This window comes from Pezoporus flaviventris, unplaced genomic scaffold (assembly GCF_033815535.1).
Source record: "Pezoporus flaviventris isolate CSIRO_AGI_PZ_B2104156 unplaced genomic scaffold, CSIRO_AGI_Pfla_v1 ptg000083l, whole genome shotgun sequence".
In the NCBI taxonomy this organism is placed as follows: domain Eukaryota; kingdom Metazoa; phylum Chordata; class Aves; order Psittaciformes; family Psittacidae; genus Pezoporus; species Pezoporus flaviventris.
Window position 1 is genome coordinate 1,279,255 of NW_026892631.1, and position 23,679 is coordinate 1,302,933.

General features: G+C 38.1%; 1 long non-coding RNA gene across 1 annotated transcript; it reads right to left on the bottom strand.

The window, feature by feature from the left end:
* Window positions 1-8,034: 8,034 nt before the first annotated feature.
* LOC133280638 (uncharacterized) lies at window positions 8,035-19,994 on the bottom strand. The gene is made up of 5 exons (XR_009747255.1): window positions 19,615-19,994; window positions 16,753-16,850; window positions 10,313-10,421; window positions 9,299-9,415; window positions 8,035-8,328 (listed from the first exon to the last, which is right to left on the bottom strand). It is a non-coding gene; the product is annotated as an uncharacterized LOC133280638 (long non-coding RNA).
* Window positions 19,995-23,679: the final 3,685 nt, after the last annotated feature.

Here is a 23,679-nt window from a genome sequence, read left to right on the forward strand (position 1 = left end):
CATCAAATACTTGCCCCAGGTCCTACAACAGCAAAAATGAGGTGACATGCAGCCATACATGACTGGACAACATGTCAGCTGCACAGAGGGTCTCTTCATCGTCACACATGTCCCCTAACTGGCAGTTTACCCCCTCAGACAGAATGTTAAGAGACACAGGAAGAATGTTCTCTTTTTGTGAAGTGTCACATAAAGTAGCTTACCAGCCTGGTTGGCAGAAAATCATATTTTCTGATATCTGATGTCACATTTTATTAGATTTAGGATACTATTATCCTACTTACTTAGGGGTTTAAAAGTATCCTTTTTATAGCTAATGCCACAGGTAGAATGTTAAACTACAGACATTTTGCAATAAAGGAGTAGACTGTTCCTTATACACATCTGGTATTTTTTGCCCTAAACAACGTAATAGTTGTTCATTATTTTTTATGCTTTTTTTTTTTTTTTTTTGATCCTTGCACTTTTGTCCTCAGTTCATCCACTAACCCGTGAGAGAAACCAGTTACAGAGTCTGCAGAACTCTGGAACTATATTTGTAACATTTTAAAAGTATTTTAATGAAATATGATTATTTAATACCCATGGATAGTTTCATCTTAACTCCATAGCTCAGAGAGCAGCTGTCCTTTCAATTCAAATAATGCCATTTGCTGTAGTCCTTGGCAGCAGTTTCTACCTGCTAGTAAATAGAAGTCATTATATGCACATTGCAAGGCTTGGGATTAGTTCTGAATTAGCCCTTTGCATTTATGTAGAAAAGTTTTGTCTTTTTTTCAGTTATTATAGGACCTTCAAATAAAACTTTTCATTGAATCAAATTTTCTTTAAACTCCTTAAGAAAAATTTTATTATTGGTAATGGATTCTTTTGAACTGACAGCAGTTTCAACTTCTAGACCTTTTAATTAATACTGTTTTCTGAATATAGTTATACCCCTATTTAAAGCAGAAAAATCTATGAGTATTGAAGGGCAGAATTTGATTCATACCATCAAGCACATCTGTGATTACCATCAGAAAATAACTTCTTCTGTTGTATTCTGGAGAAAAGGCTTATTTACTCGAGTGATATTTGGTTTATTTACATAGATGAGAATTAGCCTTACCCCTCCATTAAAATAGAAATGTACTTTTTCCATATCAATTTTACAACATTTAGAGATTAAACCATAGATTTTATCCCTAATCAGTCTCTACATCTTTAGTTACTTATCAGTGCTATAATTTAGTGACAGTAAATTGTTACTGACAGGTATCCAGCTGAACAGCAGGTTCTTGCAGTATGGGATAAAATGGTCAGACAAAATGTGTGTCATTCTTGACTTGTTCATACAGCTCTGCTTCAGTCATAACTGTTGTGAAAATGGGGAGGCAGAAAAGAGAATGCTGATCTAATATTAATGTTTACTCATGTTCAATAGCATGAGTTTGGCAGGGGTTCTTTAATGTTACTTACATACCAAAGGGAGGCAGCTCCACAGGAACTCAGAAATAGGATTCAATTCCTGACAAAAGAGAAATGCATTTTGTAGTATTTGCTATGAGCTGCTGCAGGCTTTAAAATCAGAATTGCAGAAGACAGTGTGATACTTTTAATAAGGAGAAAGAACAGATACTAGCATCACTCTGTCTTTATTACTTTACAGACTTTTCTTCAAACAGATCGGTGAAAAATCTCATTTGAAAGATTTGAAATATTTAGGGGAAGAATTGTACATATAAAATAGGAGACCTTCAAAGCAAATGTAAGGATGACATTAAGGGCTCTGCAGCTGAGTAAGCTTCAGTATCCTTCTCACCACCAGACTAAACCAACAAGCTTGTGTGCTCTTGAAGCTGCCGGCCTGGGTCAGCTTTAGTCTGATGGCTCATGTGTGCTGGTGATAATTAAAGGTCACAAGGCACATTTTGCAGGTGAGAGGACACTACTTTTAATTCCTCTGGCAGAGCAAAACAGTATTTCACTACTTTTTTTTGGCCCTAAAAAACCTGCTTGCTGGCACCAAGTTGCTCCCCAAGGCAGAAGCACTTCTGTGAGAAATTTCCAACAGCTATTTTGCATGCAATTTATAATAATCATAGGATCACAGAAAGGTTTGGGTTGGAAAGGAGCTTAAGATCATTCAGTCCCAAACCCCTGCAATGGGCAGGGACACCTCACACTAGACCATGTCACGTGAGGCTCTGTCCAACCTGGCCCTGAACACTGCCAGGGATGGAGCATTCACCACTTCTCTGGGCAACCTATTCCAGTGCCACCCTCACTGTAAAGAACTTCTTCCTTATATCTAATCCTTTAGAATAAGAGATACATTTGAACAGCATCAACATAAAGACTGCTAAATAAAACCTTTTCCCCCTCAGAATGCCTCAGTAAAATGTAAGAATTTATAGACTTTATTTCAATCTCTCCTACTCTCTTTTAAAGTTTATCATTCCTTGGGGTAGCTCCATTAAGAGACTATCTTGTCACCTGCACTGACAATAAATTTTTTTCTCTCTTAAGAGTATTGTGTCAATGCAATACAACCACCATGTTATTTATACTTCTCAGTCCTCATTACAAACATATTTTCAATTTTTAAGCATTAAATACTTTTCTGCATTTTCTAAAAGGTATTCATCCACCTAAACACCATCAGGGGCTCTGTTTCTTTCCATTTGTTTTAAACCTCTAGATTTTAAGTTTTTCTGCCATTACTGAAAGTAGTATCCAGAATTCTGTAATTATTTCTCTAAATCACTCTAGTAATTAGGTTCATATTTAGATTTACAACTGACCTTTAGGATTTGTCTGCTTAGTGTACATTTTAGTAGGCCTAATTGTGTGGAAATATTAATTTGGTAGTGGTCTCCCCTGCACACCCCAGATTATTTTAAGAAGATGAATGTAACCTTCAGCCATGTTCTGTAGAGGTTTTAGTCCAGAGCCTTTCACTGTGATTTGAGACTGAAAGCTTACCAATATTTGAAGAATGCCATTGAGAACTAGTCTGTATTTGTTTGTCTCCTGAACTTATTCAATTAGGAAAATAATCCATTATGGAAAATCTTGATTAAAAGTTGGCTTATTCTCCAGTTTGATTAAAATTCAGCATTACACCAAATCAATTGTTCAGGACTTCTGTGAAACCTGCTCTTGCATCTTACTCACCTTTTCTGTCCTCTGATTAGAAAACCTACCGGAGAACAATAAAGGTGCTCTAATATTGTGGTTTCACTTGGGTCTTGATCCTCTTCCATAGCAGACTGAGAAATGCCATAACAGCTTGAGGATACCTGGGGGGTGGAGAGGATCTTCTTGGCTGGAGACTTTAGCTCTGTAGCCCCTACCCTGTTCCAGGATGGAGACTGTGCTGTCACTTATTCCTGCAATAAAATTCATAGGTTTCATAGGTTTCTTAGCTTTCTGAGCCTTGAATAACATCTCCATGATTTAGTCCTTCCACAATGGCATCAGCTAATCTAAACAAGGCTAATCTTGCCTGCCAACAAAATGCTTTTATAACGCCATACTAAATTCCTAATTAAAACTGCCACCTAGAAAAACTCCTCGACAAACAAAGCAGTTTAGTCTGGGTTGCAGCCTAACAGCTGTGTGACTCCAGAGGATGAGTTCTTTAGCCCAAAACTTACCTCAAAGTCATCGGTATTGTCCTTGTCTGTTTTTAGCTCTGGAAGAGTGCTATGGTTTAACCACAGCCACTCACTCACTCCCCTAATTGGGATGGGAGGGAGAAAACCTTGGGTTGAGATAAAGACAGTTTAACAGGTAAAGCAAAAGCTGCACATGCAAGCGAAGCAAAACAAGGAATTCATTCACCACTTCCCAGGTGTTCAGTCATTCCCAGGAAATCAGGACTCCATCATGCACAGTGGTTACTTGGGAAGACAAACACCATCCCTGTGAACATCCCTCCTTCTTTCTTCTTCCTTCAGCTTTATATGCTGAGTATGACCCATATGGTATGGGATATCCCTTGGGTCAGCTGTCCTGGCTGTGTCTCCTCTCAGGTTCTTGTGCACCTTCAGCCTACTAGCTGAAAAGGCCTTAACTCTGTGTAGGCGCTGCTCAGTAGTAGCAAACACCTCTGTATTATCAACACTGTCCCCAGCACAAATCCAAAACACAGCCCACTACTAGATACCGTGAAAAGAATTGACTTTACCACAGCCAAAACCAGCACAAAGAGCTAACTCTGTGTTCAGACTGCTGAACAATTTCAGCAGGTGTGTAGTCCTGGCCTTGGCCAAACCAAGTGGCAAAACTCCCACTGATTTCAATAAGCTCCAAATGTGACAATGAAAAGGAGATATCAGTAAAGAAATATTAGTAGGTTTGCTTTTCAGAGTATTTTTTTTCCCAGTCTCTGTCTCCTTTGGCAAACATGACAACTTGCAGCAATTAGAAATCTTGATTAGGGAAGATTCTCAGACATAGATGAGAATGCTGCCATTGTTCTCAACCAAAACCTCATGGAGAAGCATTTCCAATTTATTCTTACAGTACGACTAATTCTTTATACTATTTCCACATATAAATTTTCTGCCTACTTCCCCAGTTTTCACAGAGGGTGGCTTTTGATAATGTGGTTGAACTCTAATATTGAACCAGCTAACTAACACTAAAACTGCAGCACCAGGATTGATTTTTTTCCTCTTTTCCAGTTCTCTCACATCTCAATTGCTCTTTTGGCTTCTTTATGGGTTTTTCCTGAGGCTGAGATATTATACATTGAGTAGTTTGTCTATTGGAAGATTTTAAAAGTATAATAAGAACCTATGCTTTCAGTGTATTACCAGGAAGCCATAATGTTAGCTATTGAAACAGTCTTTTATCTTGTTGATGAGTGGACGAGAGAAATGTTGACATAAACACTGAAAAAGGTCTTCAGCTCATTCAATATTTTAATGACTAGTATCTTCACTTGCAAACATATGTTTAAAAAGCGACAATAGAAACAGTCCAAGATAATGCAAGAAATAGCCACAAATTGGGTACGGATTTATCGGGTTTAATGTTACTTCCACTTAGAATTATTAACTGGAATCAAATACCTGCAAAATTTAAGGAAACCTATTTTATTACCTCAGACTGAGAGGTGAGAGTGAAATTAATGTGCATAAATAATGTGTGCGGGTGAAGCTGAGAACAGTGGAAATGGAAGAGTTACTAAAATAACTCGGAGGTCAGTACTTGTGATGAAAATAGGTAGGATTTATGGCAAAGTGATTCAATCAAATAATCTGAAGCTGCTCAGAAGTATTTCATTCCAATGTAGAGTTATAAAATCTATAGACATTGTGAAATTAAATGAAAAGCAAAAGCAAGCCATAGATTGCTGCTGAAGAGAAGAGAATAAAAGAAAAAGCAAAAGAAAACGTCAGCTACAGAAGATCTCATTTTGGAAACCTACAATATGTTGATTGATAGGACCAGCATTTTTCAAGCTCTGTCACAGCTGAAGTATAAAGCTGTCAGCACAAATAATAATGATGGATACTCTAAAACATGCAAATAGCATGAAAAATCATTTCTCACATAATTTTGGGAGAAGAGAGGAGTTGTGAACTGAAAGGGGAGGGGAGGTCAAGCTTAACATTCAGCGAAGAGGAATAGGTGGCTGCCTTGCTGCTGTTTGAGTTGTTAATTACTATGCAAGTGAAACAATGAGTTATGCTGGCCTTCTGCAAATTTTCCCACGGATATTGTATTGTGGCCAGTGGAGGAAGAGAGGCAGAACCACAGCTTTGGAGCTGAACACAATGGTGAGCTCCCCTGGAACAAATCCGCACAAAAGGGAATCTGCTCCAGGGGCTGTCAGCGCTTTCAGGAATGGGTTGCTTTAAGAACATGCTGTGTATTTCAGAGGTGACATTTACAGGACACCATCAATATTGGGGGTGTTTCAGTTAATTAGCCTTTTTTATGAACACTGAAGTACAGTAAAACCCAATGTGTTAAGAATGTAAATTAGCGCTATCACCAGGCTGATCTAGCGCAGAGCAGTGAACTATCACACACTGCCCCCATATTTATGGTGCTTTTTATTTTCTAGAGTGTGCAAAGGTTGCTCATACTTCCAGCTGATTTTCACCTCTGGTGCATATGCATGTGCTTGCATGTGCCAGACTTCACAAGAAGCAACAAAGCTGTGAGTGAAATCTTTTGTTGCTGGACTTTATATTCATTAATTGTGCAAAAAATATATTTACACCTGACTTTGGTGGAAAGCCAATATACGTTCATGCTGGTATTGTGGGTTCTTTTAAAAGAATAGTTACAACAATTCACCATAGAATCATAGAATCGTTAGGGTTGGAAAGGACCATATAGCATCCTACCCCTACACACCATATAAAATAAAGCATTATTTATATAAAGCACCTTTCCTGAGTTCCATGAAACGGTAAAAGCCACAGAAATGACATCCCTTTCTATTCAAAACTCCTTATTCCTCAGTCTTCATTCCATATCAGCTTTTGATTATGTTTTATTTTCAAAACTCTGCCTCATTCAGCACAGGTCTACACGCTGGATCTTTTCTCTACTGAATCTTTTTGCTTATTTCATCTCCCCAAAAATGAGCCCACCTGTGGGTTTTAAATCTATCTCCACATTTGCCTTTGGTTTTATGTATTATCTTCAATTTTAGGGTTCCTAATAGCAATTCCTAATCATTCTAGACCCTCCTAAATAGAGACTGACTAATGTCAGGTCTTTAAACCTGTCTGTATCTTTCCAATAGTCATGTCCTTCCAAAATTTGACAATAAGGAGACAAATAGATTTAAAAAAACCAAACTATTCTAAGTCTTTAACTAAATGTCATATATTCAGTCTTATCTGTATTTGTGTTTAGATTGCAAGCTCTTAGAGGCAAAGACCACCTCTGTTCTTGGTGCACATACTGCTGAACAGTGTCACACTCCACAAATTACAAATAATGAGCAATGATGATAGACCTTATTTTCTGCTACCTTCCATCTTATTGCTATTTATCTCCACACAAAACAAGTGTCAAAGAGGTGACATTAGCAAGCCCTGTGGTTCCTCAGCAGCTCAGCATGTTTTAAGTTAAGCTGTCATTCATAAAAGAGGACAAAAAAGATGAACAGTTCAGAAAAATATGTTTAAACATTTTACTAAGCAGCAAATTGAATTTTTCATTGAGCTCTGAGTCAATCCATTTCATACTTCATTTTGTTTTAAATTCCTCATGTTCTGATTCTTTTTTTCCCCAGTTGGATTTCATCTTGATTTCACACCTGGAACAGTACCTGATATTCATGTCCAGATACTAGTAATGCCTCAAATTCGCTATTCAGCAGGATTATGCTCTTTTGCACTTGTTCAGTGCATTTTAATTACATAATAATTCACTGTTGCTGCTGGTGATTTCACATCCCTATGTTGCTGTTTTACTTCTACTGTTAAGATTAAAAGGATCCAAAGGTAGGTGGGTGTCATGGAACTAATAAATTGAGGCTAAATGAAATTTATTGTTCAAACTCAGTTAAAGCTTCACTAATATTAACTACAGATTTGGGTTGTCACATGGATTTGTCACTACACTGCTGCTTCTTAAACTTTGTGTCTAATGATCCAAAATGCAAAATCACTCACCTAAAAAGGAAGGGCCCAAATGATACCTTAATACACTGGATGGATTAGGAAGACTCTCCCCCTTGCCACAATTAAAAAGCATGTAACAAAAATGACTAGGTATTCCTGAGAGCTTTAAGTGAGGCAACTCTCCAGAAAGCAGCTGCAAACACTGCCCAGCATCTGAATTACCAGGCAGAGTTTACAGAGCAGAGATGAGCAGCACTATGGCCAAGTGAAAAAAATCCCGCTCATCTAAAACATGGCCTAGAGCCAACTTCTCCCAATAATGGTAGGTGACAGGCCAGAGCTGATCCAATGTGCATTTTAATTGGTGGCAAACTGAAGTAACAAGCCATTGCTGTTCATCTGTCACAGAATAAAAAAAAAAAACCCAAACAACATGTAACGCTGTTTTTATTTTTTTTAGAATATGTATTACACGTATTTGTATGTAAATTAGTTGAAGGTCTCTGGCATCGAACAGGAACGTAAAGCTGATTTTTTCCCCACTAATTTCTTAATATGTACATTTGCAGAAGAGAAACAAATGGGAAAAGATAACATCTGTGTGGTCTAATGGAGTGAAGAAGCCCTGAGTCGTACTTAAAGCAGCTTGATAAATTGATCAGCAGCAGCTCATGCAGGTTCAGTGTCTCACACAGGTTCTCAGAGAAAAAATGGCAACTCTGTGTAATGATGTTTTTGCTTCACTTAAATACTGTGAAAAAGGGAAATAGCCTAATGTGGGCTTTTCAGAGCAAAAGCATGCCACTGACTTGAGAGAGCTTCCTTCTCAGTTTAAGCAGCTTCCTGAGATTTTCTCTGTTTCCAATCAGGTTTTATTTTAAAGCACTAAAACTTGTATCAGGCCCTTGTTTAGCAAACACCCTTCATTAGCATACATAGCACCTTCTCCCTCTTTGGTTTTTGACTTACTCTTCTTATTAACCTCTGTATTGAAAAAACAAATCCGATCAGTCTGAAGGGGCTTCAGAGAAGACTGCAGTGTTTAAGGGCAAGCTTTTGAAACCAAAAAGGACTCTAACCAATTTCTTATGGCCAAGAGGCGGGTACAGTTTCATGTGTTGCAGATTACACATGTGCTGCTCAGGAGAGCACAGATTGCTTTCCATCAAAGGCAATTTTTCAGAGGTTGTCCCTCCTTTTGCTTTCCACGAAAATGAATCTATACCATTTACATGGAGAGCTTAACCTTCAGACTGTCCTTACTACAACAACACTACTCCTATTGCAAATACATGTTTACTTAGATAAATCTAATTTACCCTTTGTTAATGTGTGCTGTCTTTACTTGCTATATTACATTAAAGTAGAAATAGAGTTACAAAAAAATTATCTTGCTTAAAATCATTCATAAGCTTTCATCGAGGGAATAAATTTACCAATTTCCCTCTTAGTTTATAACCATCCACTGTACTAACTTGACCTTTACGTAAACAGGGCTATAATTGCAGTTAAGATTATATAATTTACAATAACAACAAAAAATTACTTTTGAGGAACTGCTACTGGGCAAGAATGTCTCACAGCCATTAAATGCATCATTCATCTTGAGAAGAAAATTATTCTTATCCACGTCGACATTTTTAACATAAACTGTAGTACTCTCTGTTGGCACTTTTTTACGTACCCATTAATCTCAATAGTAAAGCATAAGTCTCACCCACCTATTCTCTGAAGTTTGGATGTCACTACTGTGTACAATAAAAATTGTATATTCATGAACTCCATTTGTTTTATGTCCTTCTCTCTGTCAAAGTCTCCCAAGCAGCATATGCTTTGCTCTGTGGAGAATAAAATCAAATTTGTCTGTCTTGTCATATTGTCATCAAAGTGATACTATCACAATTAGATTAACATTTTGTGAAGGAGCTGAAGGGAGGGAAAGGAAATAGGAACAAATTATAGAGAATCCCAGTTAACCCTTTCTCTAGCATGAAGCCCCCTCTCACTGGCACCCAGAAGCAAGGAATCAGGATCCAAAATAAGCTATCACAGTCCTCCTCGGAGTCAGTCAGGTTACTTATCAGCCTTGCAAGGTATGTTTCCATCCAGAGGGCTGTCATTAGTAGTGAGAACAGCAGCTGTTTGGACTGAGTACTTCCCAGGCTTTTCTACCATGCAGAATAAGACCAGCTCTGGCCGGCTGCTGGGAGCACGCTGGGGTGCCTGCTCTGGAACAGCACGCCAGCATGCATGGTATGAGATGCTGCAGGGCCATGGGTATGTCTGCCCACTGGAAAGGAAGAGTTTGTGAGGAGAGCAAAAAGAACAACCTTTGGTTGTTTTTGTGGGGTTTTTTTTCCAGTTCTACTTTCACATCTGTTCATTTGTTAAATGAAATTGATGATTTGGTCATATAAATGGACAAAAACAAGCCTGTTGTATACAGGTGAAGAAGGCAGTTCTAAATTTACCTATACTGTGCAGAGTTGCATTTCCCTACCCGCTTCCAGTGTATAATGTCCATGAAATAAGTAATGCTCACACAGGACAAAGATATGTATCTGTGCAACTTACCTTCTTATTACACTTGCATCTGGGATTAATTCTAACATGAGCAGTGCCTGATACTTATTCTTCAAGACAGGCCTGCCAAGGATGTATTTTCTCTTCATTCTTACCCACCAAACTGACAAATTTGACTGCAGGGCACACACGTCACAGCACACATACTCTACCTTAGAATTGCTATGAAAGTTACCAGCTACTCAGCTTGTGGCTGTTTCTTCAATGCATTTTCTGTAAAGTCAGGTGTAAACGGTTACCATAATTTGGATTGCACAATACCTAAAAAATGAAAAAATAATTAAATGACTTTTTAAAAAAGAACCAAAAGGAAATCTTCTGCTTCCACGCAGAACATTACAGTCTTTCCCACTGACAGAAATGTGTTACTGCCATCTCTGGGAAGCAAATTCTATTCTCTCTAGTCAAATATATTCTTTTTGCTAGCCAATACTTTTCTCATGTGCAGGGATTTAAGGACATCACCTCTTTTATGTAACAGGAAAATGGAGAATCACCTAGGACTGCGTCTTTGTGGTATCTTGCTTGCCATGAAGCTTGCACATATCAACCAAATAATATGGCAGAAAACTGTACATGCAAAGAGTGAGAAAGTAAGTATTTTTTTCCCTAAATTATTTTATATGTTGGTTGTTTGAAGAGCGGGTCATAGGACAGAGTGCTACAGGCAGATTATTGGGAAAGGCAGGGGGAATGCACACTTAAGGGATGATAATCTTCATATAGGCAAAGGAAGAAACCAGAAAACAGTAACAGGTATGGGAAGAAAATAAGAGGAAGGCAAGAGCTAGCAGAACAGTGGTGTCTGCGCTGCATAGAAATCATCCGCTCTCTCAAGAGCTGGCCATTTCAATGATAGAAAGCAAAACAAGACTTTAAAATCCCTTCTACATGAACCTGCTCTGTTCTCTGGCTGTAGAGAGTTGCTCACCCCTTCCTGAAAGCAGAAAGAAGATTTTACTACTATTTCAGACACAAGACCTACGGGCTGATCTCATGAGTGCCCTCAACTCTCACTGAAGTCAATAGGAGATAAGGGCGTTCAGCACATTCCAGGGTCAGGCCATGTATCACTTAAAAATAACTCACCAACATTAAACATCATTAAAGAAACTAATGCTCATTAACTAGCAATAGACCACTGGGAAAGGATCAATAGTTGTCTCAAAAATCATCTTACCTGTTACAGTATATGCATACTCTACTTAATGACAGTGAAGGATAGTGACACTGAATGATAGGTCACTGATGACAGTAAATGGGAAAGACTGCTTAATTAATCAGGACAGTATTAGTGAAGAATTCCACTTAACAGGAATACGTTTGGGGGCCTAACCAGGTGATTATGAGGAATGATGTTCTGACCCCTGGTGAAATGAAGTGGCAGCTTAAGAAGAAATACAATGAATTCTTTTTTTATTCTTACTGGTTTTCTTCAGAACAAAGAAGTGCTTTATTTCATCCCACGTTTTTCATGGCATTGTTTTTTCTTTAATTGTGTCTTAATAACTGGAGAAAATTCATAATCAGGCAGGCTGATTCTGAGCCTGACAATGGAAAAGATTCTGCCCTAATATGCTGTTCTGCCTGAACCAAATGGCTCTTGTTTAAGGAAAGCTTTTACCATGTTTAACCAGAGTTGTGGTTTTCCCTGGTCTGGCTTTAAGGCCATCACTTGGCAGAGTGTGAAGAGTTAGAGCTTGCACGCCTTGTATGACCCATGAAAGTACTGCAGAACAGTGCTCAAATTATATTTTCCCTTTTCTGATTTGACTCTGGATTCCCTTTCCTACAGGATCTGCATATGTGAAATCACAGAGACCTCCAAGTGCAGAACACTTCCTGCAGCCTTCAAGAGATCTCTCATGGCAGTTTTAAATGAAAAATAAAAGCAGCACAATCTTATCTGCATTCCACCGGTACATAATGACCCTCCCCATCTGACTGAATTTATTGTAATCCCTATAAACCTAAACCTCAAAGAATTCCAATGCCTTGTGCATCTCCCCTGTTCTAATTTATGGGAAGTTGGTAATGTGCCATCTGGAGGTTTCACTGCCATTGGGAAGCACGTTCAGCACACAGTGGAAGCAAGTCAGGCCAAAAGGAGAAAGAAAAGAAAAGGCAGGGGAAGGAGAAGATCTGGCTTCAAGAAACAAGTGTCATGAACTCACACAGATAAAAACTACATTTCAAAAATCAGTTTTAACTGGCATGATCAGCACATACACAGCCAGTAACCCAAGGTCTCAACCTAAGGACATTAAGCAGCATTACAGGGCAATCCTTCCACAAGGACAAAATGTTCTTGAGCAATTTCTGCAATGTATTAGACACAAACAGGTTTTTCCTCAAAACTGAAGTCGTGTCAGGCTTCTTGCTTCACCTCTCTTAATTTTCCCTGAACAAACATATTTATTGTGGTGGATTCAAGTAAATTTCCAGTTCACATACTTTCCTGTGAGGCAACAAAGGGGTTATTGCGGGGGAAGCTTTTAGGCTGGCTGGCTGACCTACACCCAGGTCATCAGAGATCTGAGACCCATTTTACTTATTGAAAAAATATGCCTGGCTCTGATTTTGTTCCTTTTATTAAGCTACTTAGACAAAAATAACACTGAAAACTGTATGTCACCAAAGTCATAATTACTAACCTATGAAGAGAGCAATTCAGCTGTCAGACTGGATCAAATCAACAAGTTAGACACAGTACTGTGAAGCATATTAGATCACAAAACATGCTAAATCATCCTATTAATACTAAAATAATCAATCCTATCACAATCTTAAACAGATTTCCTAATTCATCTGAAAGAGGATATTAAGAAGGTAGCTGTATTACCATTACACGCACAGATTACAGAATCTCTCAATATTGAAACAAAATCACCATCTAACATCTGATTCATGTCCTCAGCACCAGTTGTAAAACTTTTTCTATAAACCCTCACTTTTCCCCTAAACCCTCACTTTTCCCCTTTATGTGTAAGCAAACCCTTGCTTCTCAGGCTCTGTCTCCAACAAAATTACTGAGATAGAGATGTGGGTCTTCCCAGGCACTCCCATCTCCTTGCTGATGTCTTCCAGCACTGAAACTATGCAGCTTCTTAGCCTTATTTATTACTGTACACACTCAAAAGAGTCAGTGTTTGCACCTTGGGAGCTACTCTGCCACTGCCAGGGAAGGTGGGCTTATGCAATAAGAGTCTTTAGTATCTCACGTAGCCATGATTTCTTGTCCCATCAGTCTGCTACCTCGCATAGCTGCTTTCATGGTCTATGTCAAAACCTTGATCTGTCTCAAAGTAAAAAGTTCAAAGGGGCTAGGATGAAAGTGCAAATGAAAGATAATTTCTAAAAAGTAGATTATTACAACAAAATTTAATTGAAAAAAGTACTCACAGACTTTGCAACTCTATCTTTTCTAGGTTCTAGCAAGTTAAGAGCATTGAGGTGCCATGTACATTTACTCTGGGTTTAGCAAGAGGCTGAATACTGATGATCTGACTTTCCCTCACACATCCCTATTGTGCAGTCTGGATGAGCAGCTTTCCCTGAGACATCTTCTGAACCAAGACACTAACCACTTGTTCCTCTAACCTCCTCAAGAAGTTCATCCAGATCAGAGAAAAAATATACTGTGTTCAGAATAGAACATATTTCTCTTGGACCACTTTGTGAGAGCATCATTTTAATGAGTTATCCAAAAATAGTTGGTATTTTGAAGACTGTGGAGTCTGCAAGTCTGACTTTCCCCCTGTCCAACACTAAAAAAACTCTAATTACAAGATCATGGCAGGCCTTTTGTTTATTTTAATGGATTTGGGGCAACATTATGGCACCAATCCAAAAACATATACAAATGGATTAAAAGCAGCAACTTCAGCTCACAGGGAAGTCAACTAAACTGCTGGGGAAACCTCCCCACTTTTCTGGAAGTGGAAACCCTGTACTGCAAAAACTACAAGATTCAACACAATAGATTAAAAAGCAATAAAAATACAGCATAATTCAATAGTCTATTGGCAAGGTGCTCATCTGAAGCAGCCCGGGTTTCCTGTCATTATTGGATAGATCACAGAAGCAGCCAGAGCGGGACAGAGTCATTGCTAGTGGGATTGAGGAGTGGGACCTGTGAAGTGGGAGCTGGAAAATAAACTCTCTTAATATCAGCTATTATCAGCGGTACTTTCTCCATTGGACAAATGAGCCAAAGGAACACACCAAAACAAAATGGGGTACCTGTGAAAGAGGGAACATCATGCTTCAGAAGTTCCCAGTTCCCACATTGACTTTTACCTGCCTAGGATCTGATAGCACCAATACCGCCAGTGACTGACCTATTGCAACTGCCTTCATAACTATAAAGCACAGCACAGTCTGCCACACTCCTCCATGCACCATCAAGGCTTAAAAAAAGAAAGAAATATCACTTTCATTTATTTCTGTGGCTTCTTGATCTTGGAAAAAGCAGTTCAACACCTACAGAATACCTCCCCTAAGGAGATAACTGTACAAGTAAAGTTCAAGTATCCCATCATTGATTGCATGTGTTTCATACTAAGCTCCTTTCGCTATAATGCATTTTCTACAATAGCTGATAGATTTTTCCAGTCTTCCTTTGGGAGCCAAAAATGACTTTGCTAAAGGATTGCTAGAGGTTTGTAAAAGCTCTTTTTCTCTTTCCTTAACTGACAAAACTCAGTTCTTGAATGAAATGTTTGAAAATCTTTAGAAATACTTTTAAATACATGTGAAGTGTCTTAAAAGATGGAAATTATGCAAGCAGTAGAACACAGGTGGGGGTACAAGAACACACTAAACTGCTCTGGCAATTTGATTTTGTAACCTCATGATATCACAGGTTGTGTAAACCCAAATCAAAACTCTCTGTTTACACTCTTATCAACCACTGTGTTTATTCTTATGCAGAGGCCTTCATTCCAGCAAGCATCTCTGTCCAGAAAAGTATTGACATTTCTGCTTAAATTTAAACTTAAGTCCCATTCAGTAGGATGTAAAGGACATTTTAAAACCCGTATGCCTAAAAAGAGACTGACAGAGGCATATTTTGAGTCAGAATTTTATTAATGTTCCCTGAAGGTTATAGAAGATCAAATGGATAGATTGACTTTGCATTGTATTGCAGTGACTTTGTACAATGTTTGGGAAAATGAAACCATTAATGAGATATCACCTGAATACTTTTTCATTGACACTCTGAGTAATAAAATGTGAAATGCTTTATTTCCCCAAATGAGGTCAGCACACATGTGGATAATTGCCTGAAACAATATAATTTTTGTTTAACTTGTTTAATCGTCTAGGTAACTTGTTTGTTCAAAATCAATATGCAGTAAAAAAAAATTCTATGGTTTGACTTGTAAGAAGCCCTGCCTTCCAGGATTAATTCTGCAGTCCCTGCTGGCAGTCCTCTGGTGGCTAGGCTTAAACTCTCCCATACAGAGTTTTCAGTTTTAATAACCTGGCATTATGCAAGAGTCATCTTCTTAACGGCTTTCTCTCCAGGAATTCAGAGCAGATTCATATTTATTCCTTATATTTGTATTTATCTGTGCATTCATCCCTTCTTTTGCCATCTGTCATAAAACCAGCTGAGAAAAAAAATGAATGAATCCTATTTTAGTAGCTGTTAAGCATCACTTATCTATGTAGAAAAAGAAAAACACAGAAGTATCCTAAAGACAAAGCACAGAGGACTAGAGAGACCTCTCCTGAAAATACTGAGATAACTTTATATCAATAAAATTGGCATCTAGACACAGTTTGGTGTTTTTCCATCTTTGGTACTAGATCCAGATGTCTGGATTTCTTCTGCAAAAACAAGTTTGCATCTTAATGCTTCAGCATTTGATTGCCAAGCTCTCCGCTTGGAGCTCTCCACTTGAATTCTCAGCTGGAAGTGCGTGTAACATACTCATGTGTGGACTTGGCAAGAGGAGCCCTACATGCTGGGCAGTACATGAATCCTCTTCACCATCTTGCAGGATCAAATCCGTATCCCAAGATCCAACACAACTCAGAGCATAAAGGTTGCCAGATCCACATTTATGCTCAAATAAGTATCTGGCTTTTCAGGAATTGCCAAGAAAAGATCACTGGCTTTTTGTTTCAGCAAACCCCAAATTTATGCCAATAGATAAATTCATCAGCATTAAAAGGGTGAGATCCCTAGCTAGCATACATCTGTTTGAAGAGCTTTACTGATGTTAAAGTAGTTTCATCAATTACTGTAGGTGAGGCTCTGGCCCAAAGTGTTTCAGAATGCTGGAGACTTAAATTTATAGCTCTGTATCACTTTAGCAGGGCTTTCAATCCCTCATTTTAGTAAAATAAGCGCCACTCAAAGGCTGGATCACATTCCAATTCTTCTCACAATAGTGGACATGGTAAGGAAAGAGTGGACTCTCTGCCATGCAAAACAATTACACCATGTACAATCAAAGAAAGTAAAGAGAAAAGAAAGCAACTAAATCAACACACTGTGCATCCATTCATTTTACTGTGTCATTTAGCATATGGTCACTCATGTGATCAAGACAGTAACTGGCATTTTTCCCAGTTAATTCACCTCTTTTCTTTTCTCTTTGTCCTCTGTTGCAGCACCAGTCTTTCAGCAAGATTTCAGGTTGCAATCCCCTTGGAGAATGAATGGTCCTTATTAAACGCCTAGAAAAATACAACTTATTAGTGCATTGAGACTAATTATGGTGCTATCTTAATCAAATAAAGGATCTCAATTTAAAAAAAACAACTAAACGAACCATACTTGACATAAAAATTTTTTCTTTCTCTCTGTTTCTCTCCCTTTATATTAATTACCAATGGAATGAAGTCCTGCAGCTGTAACAGCTGTCTTAATAAGGTAACTTCTCACAAAATTAGGGTTTTTTTTTCCCGAGGTTTGGTGGTTACATTGATGTGAACTGACTAATACTTTACAGAACTTAGCTGTGAATCCCTCCCTGCAAATAAAAGGCAAGGCACGTAAATGTTCGTATGCTTGCTCTTCTCAATTATATTTCTGAAGATGTCCACTTGATTTTGCTATCTATTCAGCATTACATGCCTGAAGTCTACACAACTGAAGTCTAGACATCCCTAGTGACCTGACATAGTTTTTTATACTATTTACAAATTGGGATGTACCTTCAAAATACAGAATGCTATTTTGCTCAGTAAAAGCTGGGTTCTGTGTTGATGCAAATGCATTTAGCTTTGACTAATACCCATTGCATAAACATTGCAATGCAATGAAGGCCACTGTGCTATATGGATGGGTACAATGAACGATCCAAACTGCAGAACGGGTAGGGAAACCTTGTTTCTGTAGAAAAGATCAAGGAAAATCACTATTTACTAACTTCAGGTGGCCTAAGGTCTTTGAAGAGTATGAAGAACAGTGCTGCTCAAACACCATTTGTTGGGTTTTTCTCCTTTATGTTGTTTCATTACCTGGTAATAAATGAGTAAAGGGAGGAGACTTTGTTTACACACCTGAAGTCCAGGAGGATAGCAATTCTCAGAGCTACATTCTGCCTGAAATGTTCAAGGACATGCAGCTGACACAGAGGGCCTCTGACTGCAAGACAGACAGCTCCAGGCCACAAAGCTGCTGTATAAAACTGTCTACATCTACCTAAATTCAAACTGACAACTGGCCCTCGTTTTATAATGCTGAGTTCTCAACTTTTGGACACCAAAACCTATCTAGAACAGGAAAAAGAGTACACCAGATGATTGGTCTTTATTCTATTTATTGATTTTTCCACTTTTTTGGATAAAAAAATCCTTTAAAGTTAAGCATTTAGTGCTGAAAAAAATGCAGCTGGAAATTTATGTCAATTGCACTTAAATATGATATAATGTTTTCACTAAAAATAGAGCTTGTTAAGGAGAGGAGTTAAATTTCATAATAAACCACTGCATTAAATGGAAACAGAAATTAAATAATAAACGTCTGCATTAAACGGAAGCAGCAGGTTGAATAGAGGACTTGAAGAAAGATTCCTGCTTTGCAGACTTTGCTTAATTATAACTCCTATTGAGGTGATGAAGTCTAATGTTTCAAAACCAGTCACTAATTTCAGGTGCCAGATTTCAACCTTCTCCAAAAAGCGAGTAATTTTGAGGTTCTGACTAGTCATAACTCCCCATAAGCTGTGTGTCGAGGGCATCTGTACATGAAGGTTTACAGCCAACTGATCTATCTGTTTCACACTCATGCCATTTTGATTTTTCAGTCTTTTTTAGGACAAAAATGTTTCACAATAATTCACTAAAATCTGTTTATTAAAAGCTGCCATGAAATTTGTTGGGGCAAAGACCATGGACTGAAGAGCCTGGCTGTATGTTTGTGAACCCAAACTGTCATAGAAGAACTTCTGAAAATGAACAGTGTGACTTTTCCAGCTTTCCTCAGTAACTGATAGATGACCAATTTGAATTGACATTATTTCTCTAGTTTTCTTTTTGAGGGGACAGGCACTTCTGCTCATGCAAATGTGTTCGTCATTTGTTTCTAATAAATAATAAAATTATGAAACTAGCAAACACTGTTCATAGTTCCTTTCAGGTTTTGCTGTAACAGCTTTGTCATGGCTGTTTGGTTTTCAGGTTTGCCTTATGTCTTTGCATTAAAAATGAGCAAAATATTCTGGGTGAAGTCTTGCATTACTCTTTGTTCTGCAACATATTTTGTTAGCAAGCCCCCGGTAGTATCTAAAATAGTATAAATCATCAGTTTTTAATCTGGCAGGAAGTAGATAGTGGCCCATTAAACTTTCGTAATTAAATTTCCCCTGCACTCCCCCATAGAACCATTATCTGAGTTTTCTAATTAACACAAGAGGAGGGAGTAAATTCAGAGTGATGGGATCTATAGCCATCCCCTTTCATTTTAATGACCTTTAATAAACTTTTATTACTATTGATATTGATAATTAGAATACACCCTTTCCTCTGCAATGTGATTCTAAGGGCCTTCTCAAAAATTGAAAAACTCTTCCTCAGAGTTGGAACACAGCAAATGACTGTGTCCTCAGACACCCAAAATCCAGAGCCTATAACATCAGCAGGGAAATAAGACAAAGTGTAGGCAACTATGATGTGAATGTCCCCTCTCACACGCCTCTAATGGGTTATGCCTTGGTCCTGGTCCACCACAGCCCTCTGCTCTTGCAGCAGAGCCTCCCCCAAATGGGCTGACACTAGTCCTGAATGATGAGGTGGTTTCATGACAGATAACCACAAGGAATTATGCAGAGTTCATTTACCTTATTTTACTTACAGCTTTACAGAGGTCAGATACTAGAGAGGAGGATTAACCATCGTGACATGTAGTTCTTCCTTAGATTTTTCATCGATGGCTTTTATACTAACTAAACATTTTTACATGGAGCTTTTATAGGTATGTCAACACTTCTAACCTCACCGCAGCCTCAGTACAGCATGCCTCATATATCCTCTGTGATGTAAGCAATTATGCTCCCATCAGTATTACAGTGGCACAGGTTTCACTGCTGAAATGAGACGCAAGCTTGAGCAGAAGGATTTTCTCTCTGCTGGACACGTAAGGAAGAAGGCACTCTCTCCTCCAAATCAGGAGGTCCTTTTCCTACCCCACATCGCTCTCAAGCATGCACATAGTTTTAAATAGGTGAGCAGCCTGCACAACTACAACCGCTCATTTACTACAGACTTTGTGGGTACACACTCATCCCTGCACTTCCTATGGGATCTCCAGGTATCTACTGGCACTTCGGTCTGTGGATGTTGGACAGTCCGATTAATGGGTCTGACTCCCCTGCTTGGCCTTTCTTGCAGTCCCATGGACAGCTCAAGAGGCCTTTCCTTCTGACAGAGCATGGGTGTCTGCTCTGCAGAAGTATCTGTTACCTAGCTACCTTCAACATCAGTCAAATTACAGTTCTTGATAGGCTGGACTCCATCCACAGGCTGGCAACATGACTTCAATACTGGGTGTTCTGAATCTTAGAGCTTTCTTAATAAATCCTCAAAGCTGAATGTCTTCTTAATATTTTGGAGTAACATTTTAAGTCGGATCCAGAAGTTCTAATTTGAGACCATCTTCAGTTTTCAGTAATTATTTCTGATTGCGGGTTATGAGCATTAAGATGATTAATGTCAAAAAACCCAAGTCACTTATATAACTATAGGAATCAAATACAGAAAAATGACTGAAAATTTATTGTAAATAAGAGACACAAGAACTTTATTATTATTTTTTGTGAACTCGGTTTTGAAATTCTATGATTCAGACAAATGAAATCACAGGTCAAACACATTGCTTTCAAAAATGAGCTCTGTGAAATAGCGCAGAGTCATTGCAGATTAGCTGCAAATGACTTAGCAGCTAATATAATTGTAAAACATGAAGAATGCATTTCCTGTAAGAGTATGAAAAAAAAAATAATCTTTATTTAATATCAACACTCAGTCATAGCTGGTGCAATCCTAAATTTAGCTATGGTAAAAAGCAATCATTAAATTGAATTAGAGAGTTTATTAAGGAGTTGATCTTTCCTTCTGTTGTTTGAATTACTGATGATCAGCGTTTAAACTCGTTCTACAAATGCAATCAGAATTATATCTATGATGTTCTTGCCTCTTTTCAGTAACTTCAAAACATTCATCTGATGCTTGCGAGTGAACTTTGCATGTTAGACCCCCAGGACTAACCAAGCTGGTTTCTGAAATACAGTGGTAGGCATGAACTGGGTGAAAGGAGAGAGAAACTGCTTCATGAATAAGGTATGCAAGAATATTTGGCATATGTTGTTGAAGTGATTATGAGGTCTGTGTGAAAGCAGTAGTAGGTAAATTTTGGCTGGCACAGCGTATAGATACACAAGAGGAAAACCACAGCCAACAGTGTGATCACAGGACAGGAACCAGCTGCCTAGATTTTGCCTCCTGAAAAACTAACGAGGAAAAGCATGGGGAGAGATCCTCTGTGACTTACAGTATTAGCAATATAACAAAGCACAGTTGAATGGGCAGCAAACATGATTTCTGCCTGTGAGCAAAAGTCCATATAAAACTCATCTATACATGTGCCGAGACATCTTTACCACCACCTATTTCCTCTGTTTAGTGTAGTATGGCCATGAGCAGGGAAACAAGTCTACAGAGAGGCTTTTCTGAGAGCACGTCCAGGAAAAGAGAGACATGATAACACTGGGAATGTCTGGAATTAGGGAATTCCGAAACATTTCTATTATGAAAGTTTACACACTGGAACAGGCTAATAACATACTCTTTCTTGAAAATATCTTCTAAGAATTTCCAGAAATTAATGTTTCAGAAGCAGGATACCTGCCAAATTGGCTGATACTCACAAATGGGCTTAGATTAACTTTTCTGACCTTGTCTGCTGATCAGTTTAGGTCTCAAATATGAAGGTGCAAAGTCCTCGTAAATTCTGTCCACATCAACCTCTAATTTTATCATTCTTCAAAAGTGATTAAACTCATCCTTCAATATCAGTCAGCTGTTTTTTCCTACATATCCTGCATCTTTGAATTGCAGAGATGAATTAGAAAAACGAGAAAAGGGTAGCTAGCTTACAGAATTCCCCTACCATTATGAATGCCGGCTATATCTTTCATCAAGTGGAGATGATGAGTATGTCTTATAACCCACCAACGTATTAATTTGCATCCTTGTCCCCATTGCTCTGTTTCAGATAGAGATGGTTTTGTAAAATGCAAAATTCTACCTTGCAGAATATATTTTTATTAGAAAAGATTAATTAGAAAATTTCCACCTGGACATTCAAATATGAATATACATATATATATGTAACATGATGTATCATTTTGGAACATTTTGTGGTATGCTGATTGTTACATACATACATATATTTGCATTTTCATACATAGCTCATGTATTTTAGATTTTTATTTCATATAGATTCACACATAATTTTGAATGAAGTGCATGCATAGAGATAGGTAAAAATTCAAGGAGCAAAATATGAAGATGAAACAAAGCAAAAATGAGAGAAGAAAAAGAGAAGGAAGAAAAACCAAAACAAACAAACAAAACTCTTTCCAGCATCCTAGGACATAGGAATGACAAAAGGAATACCTTTTGCAGTAAGGACAGCATTATGGTAGTCCATTCTTTTATATAGATAACTTAAGCAGCAGTAACATAACTTAAGCATAACTTAAGTGTCTCCAGGTCACTTGAAAAGACCTCTAATCCCTCTGCAGGCTTTTCAAAACACTGCTTAAGTTCACTGTGAATAGGTGGACATTTTTCCTACCTCAAACACATTGCTTCTCTTCCCTGCTTCTCTGTCACTTCCCTGTTTGCTCAGTTCCCTGCACTGAAAAAGTGAAGAGGTCCTGTATGATAAGATTCCAGTAACAAATTTCAAATTCAAGTATATATTTCCTATATTTAAAAAGCCTTTTTTTTCTATAAGTATTTAGAAAGATAGATAGTAGTCAGATTTCCATTAATAGACTGCTTGACTTTAATCAATGTACAATAATTTGCTGATAATAATTAAATAAGGATGTAGGCCAAGTCAGGAAGAACACTCCAAGCAAAGAAACATCTGTGATAAAAGCATAAAGCAGTCTTTCTAACCATGTACCAAGTTCAAGGTCTCTGATAAGCCACCTGGCTATACCTACACACTCCAATAACCCCAAGCTGGTATTACATTATTTAGCCAGGAAAGGTCTTGTTGCTGGGCACCGAACTGAGAGGCTTATGGCTCTCTCTCTCTGTGATGAGACACAACAATATTTGAATATCATGTAGGCAAAACATGCACAGAAAGCCATGAGGATGGGCATCTTAATAAGGAAGGCTGTTAGTAACTAATAACTTCGTAAGTCAGAACTTCTCCATTTTTGCTTCTTTAGGGTTGTCCTTCACTTTTGAGACAATTCTGTGGCAAAAGTTGGTCAAAATACATTCCTCAAAACTCTCAATTTCTGTCTTAAGTCAGTAAATACTGTCAGAGTCCTGGATGTAAACCCTGGAGTATTTCTGTTTCCTTACTGGACTCCTGAACTCACTTGTCATCTGTTCATTTACATTTTAATATAATTTCCTATAACTTTATATTGCTATGTATTTTCCTGCACAGAAACATTGTTTTTCCTCACAACAAATTATTGTGCTCTAAGAATATACTCAGCATGGTATCTACATGCTCAAGCACAGCTGTCTTTCATGTTCAGCAGGGTCTTTCTTTTGCAAATCCGAGTCAACAACTAATCTCAAACCTCATCAAAATTTTCAGGGTTTATCTATGACTCGTGGCTCCTAGCCCCTCTCTACTCAATGCTAAGACCAAATTATTTCCTCCATTTTGCCTTTGAATGTCAAGCATTTCCTCTCTGCTCTTAATACTCCTCTTTCCCGTGTATGAACCAGGACTTCTGATAACCTCCACAGATGAACCAGGTTCCTGCCTGGTTCATGTCTGCCATTGTGCCGTCCTGCTCAATGGGCT